The 14,520-nt window shown below is 40.5% G+C and overlaps 1 protein-coding gene across 1 annotated transcript in view; it reads right to left on the bottom strand.

Moving 5' to 3' along the window:
- The window catches only part of nyap2a (neuronal tyrosine-phosphorylated phosphoinositide-3-kinase adaptor 2a), a 90,575-nt gene extending 83,871 nt beyond the window's left edge, over nucleotides 1–6,704 (bottom strand). Inside the window, exon 1 of the mRNA XM_046297823.1 lies at nucleotides 6,531–6,704. The gene's annotated coding sequence lies outside the window, so the exon portion shown is untranslated. The remainder of the gene's footprint in view (nucleotides 1–6,530) is intronic.
- Between the last annotated feature and the right edge of the window lie 7,816 nt (nucleotides 6,705–14,520).

Genomic DNA, 14,520 nt, shown 5'->3' with positions numbered 1-14,520 from the left:
TCTGGCTGTGCCGGGTAGAGATTATAACAGAACATGACCAAGATGTTCAAATGTTCATAAATGACCAGCATGGTCAAATAATAATAAGGCAGAACAGTTGAAACTGGAGCAGCAGCACAGTCAGATGGACTGGGGACAGCAAGGAGCCATCATGTCAGGTAGTCCTGGGGCACGGTCCTAGGGCTCAGGTCCTCCGAGAGAGAGAAAGAAAGAGAGAATTAGAGAGAGCATATGTGGGGTGGCCAGTCCTCTTCTGGCTGTGCCAGGTGGAGATTATAACAGAACGTGGCCAAGATGTTCAAATGTTCATAAATGACCAGCATGGTTGAATAATAGTAAGGCAGAACAGTTGAAACTGGAGCAGGAGCATGGCCAGGTGGACTGGGGACAGCAAGGAGTCCTCATGTCAGGTAGTCCTGGGACATGGTCCTAGGGCCCAGGCCAGTTGAAACTGGAGCAGCAGCATGGCCAGGTGGACTGGGGACAGCAAGGAGTCATCATGTCAGGTAGTCCTGGGGCATGGTTCTAGGGCTCAGGTCCTCCGAGAGAGAGAAAGAAAGAGAGAAGGAGAGAATTAGAGAACGCACACTTAGATTTACACAGGACACCGAATAGGACAGGAGAAGTACTCCAGATAAACAAACTGACCCTAGCCCCCGACACATAAACTACTGCAGCATAAATACTGGAGGCTGAGACAGGAGGGGTCAGGAGACACTGTGGCCCCATCCGAGGACACCCCCGGACAGGGCCAAACAGGAAGGATATAACCCCACCCACTTTGCCAAAGCACAGCCCCCACACCACTAGAGGGAAATCTTCAACCACCAACTTACCATCCTGAGACAAGGCCGAGTATAGCCCACATAGATCTCCGACACGGTACAACCCAAGGGGTGGGGGGAACCCAGACAGGCCGACCACAACAGTGAATCAACCCACCCAGGTGACGCATCCCCCCCCAGGGACGGCACGAGAGAGCCCCAGCAAGCCAGTGACTCAGCCCCCGTAACAGGGTAGAGGCAGAGAATCCCAGTGGAAAAAGGGGAACCGGCCAGGCAGAGACAGCAAGGGCGGTTCGTTGCTCCAGAGCCTTTCCGTTCACCTTCCCACTCCTGGGCCAGACTACACTCAATCATATGACCCACTGAAGAGATGAGTCTTCAGTAAAGAAGAGATGAGTCTTCAGTACACTTTAACTAAAGACATGTAGCTAGCTAGCTAGGTAAACAATGAAACATTGAATCTAGCTAGGTTAACAATATTTAGGGTCACAAACGTCACGTAATATTAGCTAACGAGGCAGACAGCTAACGTTAGCTAGTTAAAACTCCTTAGGGATCGATGTCCCGCTTGCAGATCAACTTCCAGTTTAACTGGAGGGTGCGTAAATCAAATAAATTCTAATAATTATTATAGTGGTTAAACATTTTAGGTACATATAAGTGTCTTATATCAGCTGAAGCTTAGATTCTTGTTAATCTAACTGCACTGTCCAATTTACAGTAGCTATTACAGAGAAAACATGCCATGCGATTGTTTGAGGACGGCGACCCACATCAAAATATTTTTCCCACCGGCCAAGTTTCATACATTCACATATAAAGATTAAATGTTCACTTACTTTTTGAAAATCTTCCCCTGATTTGTCATCCAAAGGGTCCCAGAGACAACATGTAATGTCGTTTTGTTAGATAATATCCTTTTTTATATCCCAAAAAGTCTGTATAGTTGGCCCCATCGATTTGAGTTATCCACTCGCTCAACAGAGAAATGAATCTGAAAATCTATCCCTAAACTTTCTTTCAACAAGTCAAATTACGTTTGTATTTACTCATCAGACACCCTAAAATGTAATCAAACTATAATACATCTTTCGGATGTTTTTTTAGCAGGTGTGCAACTGTGTCCTCATACAGAAACGTATTTCTTATTCGTTTTTGAAGTTACAAGCCTGAAACTGTGAACATAGACTGCTGACACCCTGTGGAAGCCATAGGAATTTGAGCTCTTTTAGGGAGCTGTTTTGAGCTTTCTCTTGCATTTCTAAGAGGATGGTCTCTCCCCAAAAAGAATCCAGTTGGTGTTTCTTTGGATTTTCTCCTACCATATTTATTGTGTTATATTCTGCTACATTATTTTAACATTTCTACAAATGAATCCTACAGACGAAGAACAATATATGTGACAATTTTTCCATTTTAAGATAATCAGTTATTTTTATATTATTAATTGTGTGTACCACATTAGGTGTTATATGGTTGACAAATAATTCACCATACCCATATATTCCAACAACAATTTATATTTTTTTGTTATTTAGAATAATACTTTTGTTATTGTCGTTTTAATTTTTAGAATGTGGAAGAACAGTATATCTCCAGTGATGATCTCAGTTTGTGGAAGAACAGTATATGTGACATTTTGCATGACTCTTGTAAGATGTCCTTTTTTAACACCTGATATGTTTTAAGTACTTTCAAGTACAGATGCCCTTCATGTAAATAACTTCAATGCAATATACAGTTAATTCATTTGTATGGAGGTTCATTTAAAGGTGGTCTATCAACTTTAGCACTGATGACTATTCTTAAAAGTTGAGTCATGAAATCTTAGTCTCATTTAAAATGAAGCCCTCAATGTGAACATACCATAGAACTACAAAAATAGAATACAATTAAATTAATTCAATCAAAACAAGCACAACTTGTAAATATCAAATATGGATCAATGTGATGTGCCAATATGCATGTCCATTATGCAGGTCCCGAAGGTCAATATTACAAAACGTTCAGAAAACCATTCTCTTTGTGTTTAACACTATGATCAGCAATTAAGTTGTGAATTGCGTTAAACCCATGCTAAAGGCAAGAAATGTCCTTCTGCACTGAGGTGACAGCAGTAAATAAGTATTTAACTGCTTAGAGTTCATGCTAAATGTGGTGACAGAGAGACACTGTATATTGTAATGAATAAAAAAGGGGAATCAAGATCAAATGAATACTCACATACTGTATGTGATGACTTATTTGTTTTTAATTCATTCAGATTAAAAAAGGTTCAAATGATCACACTAAAAAAAATTATCAACAGAACACATTGTACATAACATTTTCTACACTAGGAACAACATCTTAAAATTAAATTAATTCAATATATTGTGCTGGTTCAAATCATACACAAATTGATTCACATAGAAAACACCTACGATACATTTAATTTCCTACAATAGGGGTGACATGTCTTCTGAAATGTATACAGATTCAACATACTACAGTATACAGGTTCAGGGGATCATAAACTCACAGAAAAACAGTTAATTATGTAGCTTGGTTTAACAACAAATTATTCACTCTGCAGTGATTCATAAAAAGAGCGTGCAGCAGCTGGCAAGTAGTTGAGCATGGTCATCAGATCTTGGTACTTGTTTTTTTTTGATGGGCAGAGGACTCTCATATGCTCTAGGGTAGTGGCTTGCAAAATAGGGAGGTTGAGGTGTAGCTCCTTGTTGTGGTTTGGAGATCAGCCACGATTTCCATCCCTCAAATAGACTGTGGCTCTGTCTGTTGTACAGATTCCAAGGATCCTCAACTGAAATTAGAACAGAAACATTTTAAGTTCCTGACATCAATAACAACTTTCACAGTCAAGCATTAGGATATTTTATTGTTAGAACAACATGTTGCATGTTGATGGGATGTTAGTAAACTATTCTCTCTGCAATACCTGTGACTTTTAACCACCTCACTGAGATGATCTGTAGTCCAGCTGGTCGCTTGAGGACAGAATCTGGGAGGTGCCTGAAGTCTTCACATTGCATCCTCATCACCTTGAATGGTTTTGCTGGTTGTGCTTTAAGTATCATCTTTGAAACATCATCAGGTGTATGAAGGACTGACACCTTGAACCTCTTCTCGATGGTGGCAAAAGATTGATCACAAGGAAGAAAAGAATGACCAGAGACCATGAACGTCTGCTCAACTTGGGTAAAGTAACCCATAGAGACGAGTAATCGACATCAGATTGAGCATCCGCCAGTTGTTATTCTGCCCACAGCATCTGTCACTGAATATGATCAACATGCGCACCTCTGGTTTGGTGAGTGGCGTGAATTTTGTCTTCAGCCACTTCATTATGCAGCTTGCCACCTCAATGGACCCTCAGTGTGCAATCCCCTCATGCCAAACACACATGTATGCAGGATCTTCGTTTCCAAGTTCCTGGATGCAAAAGTTAAAATTTGACATTGGAGTGGGTCAGATTAGGGGTGTACATCACCCCCTGTAGATCCACAGAAATGACATGGCAGTCAGCATTGGCTTTAGCCCACTCAGTGTCACTTTGAAGCTGTGTGTAGGCCTTTTTGGCTTTTCGATGGTGCAACTCACTTTCAACTGCAATCTTCCTCTTTCCCTCTTCAGATGTTGCTGCTGACATCTTAGTGAAGAATGCGTCACATTTGCCACAGGTGTCACTCCTGGGTTGGCTGAATTTGAGACTCTGCTGTTTGAAAATGTCCCTATAAACCCAGAATTTTGCAGATGATGTGGTATTCTTCTCTTTGTAGAGTCGGTACATTCGCAACAAATTCAGATCAGGTCTGAGGTATTCTCTGTGTACATCCCCCTTCATCAGAGAGTAGTGGTTCTGGGTTCTTTGGAAAGATAGAATGTGCTCCTTGATGCCCTCTTTCACTGTAGCATGTATCCAATGTGGCCTGTAAGGAGACAACAAGGTGTTGTTAAACTTGTATTCTCTCAATGGTCTAGGGACCTGACTTAGAGTGCAACTGTGTCGCTATAACCGGGGTACAAATCCCGGTCACGCCATTGGCGTATGTGGCCGGGGGTCCTGTAGGGCTGCGAGAATTAGGCCAGTGCTGTCTGGTGGGAGGGGGAAGGTAATCGGCACTCAGTCCTCAATGCTCAGGTTGTAGTTGGACAGCTTAGTTACCATCATTTTGTTTAAAAGTAATAAACATTTTTATATTTTTGTTTCAGAATTCGCTATTCATCCATTCGATACTCTATGTTAATGTTTAGAAGATTGTTTAGAGCACTGCTATAGTGAAATAATCCAGGCTGGAATCCATAGCGCATTACCTATTGCTATGCTTCCCTCTTCCATCTTCTAAAGGAGACCTAGCCTCAGTAGCCTGATCTGGAGACCCTGCAACCTCACCTGACTTAGCTAACTTTTCCTGAATAACCTGACCAAAACAATTACATTTCAATTAGCAGGTTATTAAAAACTAGTACAGAGAATACAATATGTTTGTAATTGATATTCATATAGATTCATATTTTCACTTGCCTGAAGACTGCTGTTGGTTAGCTGGAACACAGACATGAAAGTAACCTTGCACACATTCAATCTTTGGCCTGCTTGCTGTACATGGTATTTGAAGGTTTGTTTCCGTCGTTTGTTCTCCTTTGTATCCTCAGGTTTACATCTCAGTTTCACCTCATGCTGCAATAAAAATTGACAATGATGAATTCAGAATTTAATATACTGTAGCACATTCAGGATATTGCTTGATCAGGACCTCCATCTTTCACAGACTCCCAATCTATACACAGAATGAGTTTGTATTGCACCATTGTCTAACACAGCACTTTTAGAGTTAACGTTAATGTACGTATCATTACTGTCAAAGTGAAACTATGCAAGTGTTCAATGTAGCTATTATAATAATAGGCGTTTTGTCTTATTTCTAACCTGTTCTAAGCCGGAGAGAATCAACGCTTGTTGTTTCTCGTATGGGACAGTGTAGAAACTGTTGAACAGATGCAGCTTGCGTTCATCAGTCAACTTTCCAAAATCCTTTCTGCACGTCGTGGAACACGCTCTTCCCTGCAGAATACAGTGTAACTAGCTAGCTACTGTAGACATGTCAAATCATCCGGTGGATGGAGAAAAAGTAGCTAGCTATGTTTCTTCTATAATCTAGCAATAACATTTGTAACGATAATGTATGAGTTAGTAGCCAAGTAACTTTAGCTAATATGTTTTCTCTATAGTTACAAATTAGACAACCCAGAACATACATGTTAGTTACTGTACTTTATAGCTAGCTAGCTTGATTGTTTGATATACGGTTCTTCCACATACCTCTTTTGGACAGCTTTTCACAGTTTTTTCTTGACCCTTACGATTTGTATAGGGTCTTCCCGCATCCCGTAAGATCTTCCTTTGCCTGTCTTTCCATTCTTTTAGTTTTGTTTTACGTTTCTTTCCCACAATTCTGCGATTTTCATCAGCAACAGAAAGGTTGTGCGCTTGTCCGTCCATTCTGAGTGGTGCACATAAACGGTTATTCCACGAGAGCCTATCTTTAAATTTGAAATGATTGTTAATTAGTGCGTGGAAAGCTTGTGAAACCGGTTCACTATAGAAAAATGGTGTCCAATAATGATTTTTCATGTATATCTCTTTTTTTAAATGTCACATATATGGTTCTTCGTCTGTAGGATTCAAAATGTCAAAGTGTTTTCTTTCCAATGTAGCTAGCTAATGCTAGACTGTCTTACCTGTATACATCATCATGCATGATGGACATGTCTCCCTGTCAGGAATGCCATACCACGGTTGCCCTTAGATTTAAGATGTAACCCGGAGACAGGCGTTTTGTCCATCTCCAGCTGTCATTCTCGAATTCCACCGATTTCAAAACTTGATCCTCCAGAAAATGGAGAGCAGCACTTATGCAGCTCCACACAACAATACATGTTTTTTTAAAAGCAGCTTTCAACAGGATTACCAACACAGACTGACGAACTCAAATAGACAGAAGCCTTCTACATGGCAGACAAATCTGAACTAATCTCTTGGCATGTCCAGCCAACTCATTTTCTCAACCAATCATGGTTGCTGTATTTTCTGTGGCTTAACCAACAAGGTTCGTAATTTAACAATTTTATTCGTATTTACAGATGCCATGCAAGTTTTTTATTGAGGCACATGAAAGTTTACATGTTCGAGAAGGCATTTCTGCCAATAAACGCATTTTGATTAAAAAAAAACGGCTCTCCTGTGAAGTTGTGATTTTTGACATACACCTAGTTTCCCGAATCGGGTAACAAATGATTGTGGAGGATGTCTTGTTAGACTGCAGTGCAGCTTTTTACATTATCGATCATAGTCTGCTGTTGGAAAAAGTTGTGTGATATGGCTTTACATCACCTGCTATAATGGGGATAAAGAGTTACTTGTCTAGCAGAACACAGAGGGTGTTCTTTAACCTCTTGATAAATAATGTTCTCAAAGTAAACCGCCTATTTCTCAGGACCAGATGCTAGAACATGCATATAATTGACAGTTTAGGATAGAAAACACTAAAGTTTCCAAAACTGTCAAAATATTGTCTGTGAGTATAACAGAACTGATATTGCAGGCGAAACTTGAGAAAAATCCAATCAGGAAGTGACTCTTATTTTGAAACCCCTGTCTTTCCATGCATCCCTATTTCCCATTGAAAGGATATCAACCAGATTCCTTTTTCTGTGGCTTCCCTAAGGTGTCTACAGCCTTTAGACATAGTTTCAGGCCTTTATTTTGAAGAATGAGCGTAAACGTCTACATTGCATAAGTGGCCAGCTGAGGGCTCTCAGAGTGATTCTTGCGTAGAAGACAGAGGTAGTCATTTTACCTCTCGCTTCTACTGAAAAGCCAATTGTCCCGGTTGATATATTATCGAATAGATATTTGAAAAACACCTTGAGGATTGATTATAAAAAACTTTTGCCATGTTTCTGTCGATATTATGGACATAATTTGGAATTTTTTTCGCCATTATCATGACCGCTATTTCCGGTCGATTTCTCAACATAATGTGACAATCAAAAGGAGGTATTTTGGGTATAAAAAATATCTTTATGGAACAAAAGGAACATTTTCTGTCTAACTGGGAGTCTCATCGGTGAAAACATCCGAAGATCAAAGGTAAAACAGTTCATTTGATTTCTTTTCTGATTTTCGTGACCAAGCTTCCTGCTGCTAGCTGGACATAATGCTATGCTAGGCTATCGAGAAACTTACACAAAAGCTGGTCTTACTCTGGCTGTAAAGCATAATTTCAAAATCTGAGATGGCAGGGTGATTAACAAAAGACTCAGCTGTGTTTCACTATATTTCAATTGTGATTTCATGATATTAATATTTTCTATTAATATTTTTTGGCCATTGCGCTATGCTAATTAGTGTAGTTGATGACAATTCTCCCAGATCCGGAATGGGTAGTTCCAAGAGGTTTTAATGGAAGCACCTTAAACATAACCCAGGCAGAATCAGGAATGCCCCAGGGTAGCTGTTTTAGGCCCCTTGCTTTTTACAATCTTTACTAACGATTTGCTGACTCAACACTTTACACGTCAACTACTACAGCGACGGAAATGACTGCAACACTTAACAAAGAACTGCAGTTAGTTTAGGAATGGGTAGCAAGGAATACGTTAGTCCTAAATATTTCCAAAACGAAAAGCATTGTATTTGGGACAAATTATTCACTAAACCCTAAACCTCAACTACATCTTGTAATGAACAGTGTGGAAATTGAGCAAATTGAGGTGACTAAACTGCTTGGAGTAACCCTGGAATGAAAACTGTCATGGTTAAAACATATTGATACAACAGTAGTTAAGATGGGGAGAAGTCTGTCCATAATAAACGCACTGCTCTGCCTTCTTTTAACAACACTATCAAAAAGGCAGGTCCTACAGTCCCTGGTTTTGTCGCACCTGGACTACTGTTCCGTTGGCTCAGAACAGGACAGCACGGCTGACCCTTAAAAGTAAATGGAGAGCTAACATTAATGATATGCATGTCAATCTCTCATGGCTCAAATTGGAAGAGTGATTGACTTCCTCATTACTTGTTTTTGTAAGAGGTGTTGACAAGCTGAAGGTACGAGCTGTCTGTTTAAAATAATAGCACACAGCTCGGACACCCATGCATACCCCACAATACATGCCACCAGGTCTCTCTTCACAATCCCCAAGTCCAGAACAGGATATGGGAGGCACACAGTACTACATAGAGCCATGACTACATGGACCTCTATTCCACATCAGGTATCTGATTCAAGCAGTAGAATCAGATTTAAAAAGCAATTAAAATACACCTTATCGAACAGCAGGACTGTGAAGTAACACAAACATAAGCACATGGATTTTGAGTTGTAGATATGTGGTTGTGGAGTATGAGCCTGAGGGCACACACTTAGTGTGTTGAAAATTATGTAATGAATGTATTATAATGTTTTAAAATTGTATAACTGCCTCAATTCTGCCTTGGCAGCAGTTAATGGAGATCAATAATAAATATAAATACAAACACTTGCCTCCGGATTACATATTCAAACTAAGGGCAACCATGAAATTTCCGCAGCCTGTAAGATCAGTTGGCCTAGTGAACAGCAAAATTACTATCTTATGTCAATTTACTACCCCCCATAGTAAAAAAGTTAACCTGGAATGAGTAGGTGTGCCCAAACCTTTGACTGGTACTGTATATACACAGTTGAAGTCGGAAGTTTACATACACTTTAGCCAAATACTTTTAAACTCAGTTTTTACAATTCCTGACATTTTATCCTAGTAAAAATTCCCTGTCTTAGGTCAGGTAGGATCACCACTTTATTTTAAGAATGTGAAATGTCAGAATAATAGTAGAGAGAATTATTTATTTCATCATATTCCCTGTAGGTCAGAAATTTACATACACTCAATTCGTATTTGGTAGCATTGCCTTTAAATTGATTAACCTGGGTTAAACATTTCAGGTAGCCTTCCACAAGCTTCCCAAAATAATTTGGGTGAATTTTGGCTCATTCCTCCTGACAGAGCTGGTGTATCTGAGTCAGGTTTGTAGGCCTCCTTGCTCGCATTTTATCAGTTCTGCCCACAAATGTTCTTTAGGATTGAGGTCAGGGCTGTGTGATGGCCACACCAATACCTTGACTTTGTGGTCCTCAACTTCTTGGTGACAGAGGGCAGTATTTTCGCGTCCGGATGAAATGCATGCCCAAATTCAACTGCCTGCTACTCATCCCCAGAAGATAAGATATGCAGATCATTAGTGGATTGTGATTGAAAACACTCTGAAGTTTCTAAAACTGTTTGAACCATGTCTGTGAGTATAACATAACTTATTTAGCAGGCAAACCCCTGAGGACAAAGCATTCAGATTGTAGTTTAAGTATTTTTTAAGTCACTCTCTTTTCAGATTTCTAAGGGACCTTCTTGCAGTTTCCATCGCTTCCACTGGATGTCAACAGTCTTTAAAAATTGGTTGAGGTTTTTCCTTTGTGTAATGAAGAAGTACGGCCATCTTGAACGAGGGTAACTTGAAGTGTACTGTTAGATAGAGGCCTGTGACCAAAAAGCATGCTACAGTTTGCTTTCCTCCTGTATTACATTTACATTACATTTAAGTCATTTAGCAGACGCTCTTATCCAGAGCGACTTACAAATTGGTGCATTCACCTTATGACATCCAGTGGAACAGTCACTTTACAATACTGCATCTAAATCTTAAAGGGGGGGTGAGAAGGATTACTTATCCTATCCTAGGTATTCCTTAAAGAGGTGGGGTTTCAGGTGTCTCCGGAAGGTGGTGATTGACTCCGCTGTCCTGGCGTCGTGAGGGAGTTTGTTCCACCATTGGGGGGCCAGAGCAGCGAACAGTTTTGACTGGGCTGAGCGGGAGCTGTACTTCCTCAGTGGTAGGGAGGCGAGCAGGCCAGAGGTGGATGAACACAGTGCCCTTGTTTGGGTGTATTGAACACAGATCATCCCATCTTCAATTTAATCTATTATTTATGTTAACAAATACCTAAAGTTGTATTACAAAAGTACTTTGAAATGTTTTGGCAAAGTTTACAGGTAACTTTTGAGATAGTTTGTAGTCACGTTGTTCAAGATGGAACCTGTGTTTTTCTGGATCAAACGCTCCAAATGAATGGACATTTTGGATATGTATCGACGGAATTAATCGAACAAAAGGACAATTTGTGAGGTTTATGGGAATATATTGGAGTGCCAACAAAAGAAGCTCATCAAAGGTAAGGCAATTATATTTTTATTTCTGCGTTTTGTGTCGCATCTACAGGGTTGAAATATGCTTTTCTCTCTGTTTACTATGGTGCGGTCCTCAGATAATGGCATCATTTGCTTTCTTTGAAAATACTTTTTGAAATCTGACATGTTGGCTGGATTCACAACAAGTGTACCTTTAATTTGCAATCTTGCATGTGTGATTTCATGAAAGTTATATTTTTATAGTAATTTATTTGAATTTGACGCTCTGCCTTTTCTCTGGCCAGGTGAGACGCTACCGCCCCACATATCCCAGAGAGGTTCATCTTGACGCACCTATCCCTTTAGCAGGATCATTTTCATCAACACCCGCTAAATTGCAGTGCGCCAAATTCTAATTAAATTACTAAACATATTTCATTTTCATGAAATCACAAGTGCAATATAGCAAAACACAGCTTAGCTTGTTGTTAATCCACCTGGCGTGTCAGATTTTAATACAGCTTTTCGGCGAATGCATAACAAGCGTTTATGTAAGAACATCTCTCTCAGTAGAGAAAATTATACAAAAACCTAGCAGACAAGTAGATTGGCCACGAAAGTCAGAAAGGCAATAGATTTAAATCACTTACCTTTGATGATCCTCGGATGTTTTCACTCACGAGACTCCCAGTTACACAATAAATGTTCCTTTTGTTGATATCCAAAATACCTCCATTTGTTTGTCGCGTTATCTTCAGAAATCCACAGGCTCGAGCAGTCACGACGTCGCAGACGAAAATTCCAAATATATCAAATGTAAAATATATAAATCGATAATATATCAACTGGGACTGTCACTTTTTCGATAGGAAAGGGAGAGACAATGGCTGCCCCACTCTGTTGCGCAAGCAAAACTCATGTGAACACCCAGCTATCCATTGACGCGATGTTATCCTTCTCGCTCATTTTTCAAAATAAAAGCCTGAAACTCTGTCTAAAGACTGCTGACACCTTGAGGAAGCGATAGGAAAAGGAATCTGGTTGATATCTGTTTAAATGGAGCGAAGGCAGGCTATGGAACATGGAGCTTTCAAATAGAAGCCACTTCCTGGTTTGATTTTCCTCAGGTTTTCGCCTGCAATATCAGTTCTGTTTTACTCACAGACAATATTTAGACAATTTTGGAAACTTTAGAGTGTTTTCTATCCTACTCTGACTGAATTATATGCATATTCTAGTTTCTGGGCCTGAGTAATAGGCCGTTTCAAATGGGTGTTTTTTTTGCCAAAAACGAAAATCCTGCCCCATGCAATCAAGTTAAGCCATTTTGCCACAATTTTGTAAGTTTGATTGGAGTCATTGTCCATTTCTAAGACCCATTTGCAACCAAGCTTTAACTTCCTGACAGATGTCTTGAGATGTTGCTTCAATATATCCACATAATTTATCTGTCTCATGATGCCATCTATTTTACGAAGTGCACCAGTGCCTCCTGCAGCAAAGCATCCCCCACAATGTGATTCTGCTACCCCGTGGTTCACGGTTGGGATGGTATTCTTCAGTTTGCAAGCCTTCCATTTTTTCCTCCAAATAAAACGATGGTCATTATGGTCAAACAGTTCCATTTTTGATTCATCAGTGGTCCTTTTACGAAAAAAAAAGATCTTTGTCCCCATGTGTAGTTGCAAACCGTAGTCTGGCTTTTTTATGGCAGTTTTGGAGCAGCGGCTTCTTCCTTGCTGAGCGGCCTTTCAGGTTATGTTGATATAGGACTCATTTTACTGTGAATATAGATACTTTTCTACCGGTTTCCTCCAGCATCTTCACAAGGTCGTTTGCTGTTCTGGGATTGATTTGCACTTGTCACACAAGTACATTTAACTCTAGGAGACAGAATGCATCTCGTTCCTGAGTGGTATGACGGCTACTTGGTCCCATGGTGTTTAATCTTGCATACTATTGTTGATACAGATGAACATGGTACCTTCAGGCATTTGGAAATTGCTCCCAAGGATGAGCCAGACTTGTGGAGGTCTACAATAGATTTGAGGTCTTGGCTGATGTATTTAGCTTTTCCCATACCGTCAAGAAACGAGGCACTGAGTTTGAAGGTAGGCTTTGAAATACATCCACAGGTACACCTCCAACTGACTCAAAGATGTCAATTAGCCTATCAGAAGCTTCTAAAGCCATGACATAATTTTTGTGAATTTTCCAAGCTGTTTAAAGGCACAGTGAACTTGGTGAATGTAAACTTCTGACACACTGGAATTGTGATAGTGAATTATAAGTGAAATAATCTTTCTGTAAACAATTGTTGGAAAAATGACTTGTGTCATGCACGAAGTAAATTTCCTAGCCAACTTGCCAAAACTATAGTTTGTTAACAAGAAATTTGTAGACAAAAAAATAAAGGGAACACTAAAATAACTCATCCTAGATCTGAATGAATGAAATATTCTTATTAAATACTTTTTTCTTTACATAGTTGAATGTGCTGACAAAAAAAAAAAAAAAAAAAAAATCACAAAAAATGATCAATGGAAATCAAATGTATCAACCCATGAAGGTCTGGATTTGGAGTCACACGTGGAAAACCACACTACAGGCTGATCCATCTTTGATGTAAATGTCCTTAAAACAAGTCAAAATGAGGCTCAGTAGTGTGTGGCCTCCACGTGCCTGTATGAGCTCCCTACAACGCCTGGGCATGCTCCTGATGAGGTGGCGGATGGTCTCCTGAGGGATCTCCTCCCAGACCTGGACTAAAGCATCCGCCAACTCCTGGACAGTCTGTGGTGCAACGTGGCGTTGGTGGATGGAGCGAGACATGATGTCCCAGATGTGCTCAATTGGATTCAGGTCTGGGGAACGGGCGGGCCAGTCCATAGTATCAATGTCTTCATCTTACAGGAACTGCTGACTCACTCCAGCAACATGAGGTCTAGGAGACTGGCTAGGCCACTCCAGGACCTTGAGATGCTTCTTACGGAGCCACTCCTTAGTTGCCCTGGCTGTGTGTTTCGGGTCATTGTCATGCTGGAAGACCCAGCACGACCCATCTCCAATGCTCTTACTGAGGGAAGGAGGTTGTTGGGAAGATCCCGCAATACATGGCCCCATCCATCCTCCCCTCAACCCTGTGCAATCGTCCTGTCCCCCTTGCAGAAAAGGGTCCCCAAAGAATGATGTTTCATGCTTCACGGTTAGGATGGTGTGTTTGGAGTTGTACTCATCCTTCTTCCTCCAAACACAGTGAGTGGATTTTAGACCAAAATGCTCTATTTTCATCTCATCAGACCACATGACCTTCTCCCATTCCTCCTCTGGATCATCCAGATGGTCATTTGCAAACTTCAGACAGGCCTGGACATGCGCTGGCTTGAGCAGGGGAAACTTGCATGCTCTGCAGGATTTTAATCCATGACGGCGTACTGTGTTACTACTGGTTTTCTTTGAGACTGTGGTCCCAGCTCTCTTCAGGTCATTGACCAGGTCCTGCCGT

This window comes from Oncorhynchus gorbuscha, linkage group LG14, assembly GCF_021184085.1.
Source record: "Oncorhynchus gorbuscha isolate QuinsamMale2020 ecotype Even-year linkage group LG14, OgorEven_v1.0, whole genome shotgun sequence".
In the NCBI taxonomy this organism is placed as follows: Eukaryota; Metazoa; Chordata; class Actinopteri; order Salmoniformes; family Salmonidae; genus Oncorhynchus; species Oncorhynchus gorbuscha.
Note: the sequence above shows the minus strand (reverse complement) of the source record. Positions and strands in the feature narration are given on the sequence as shown.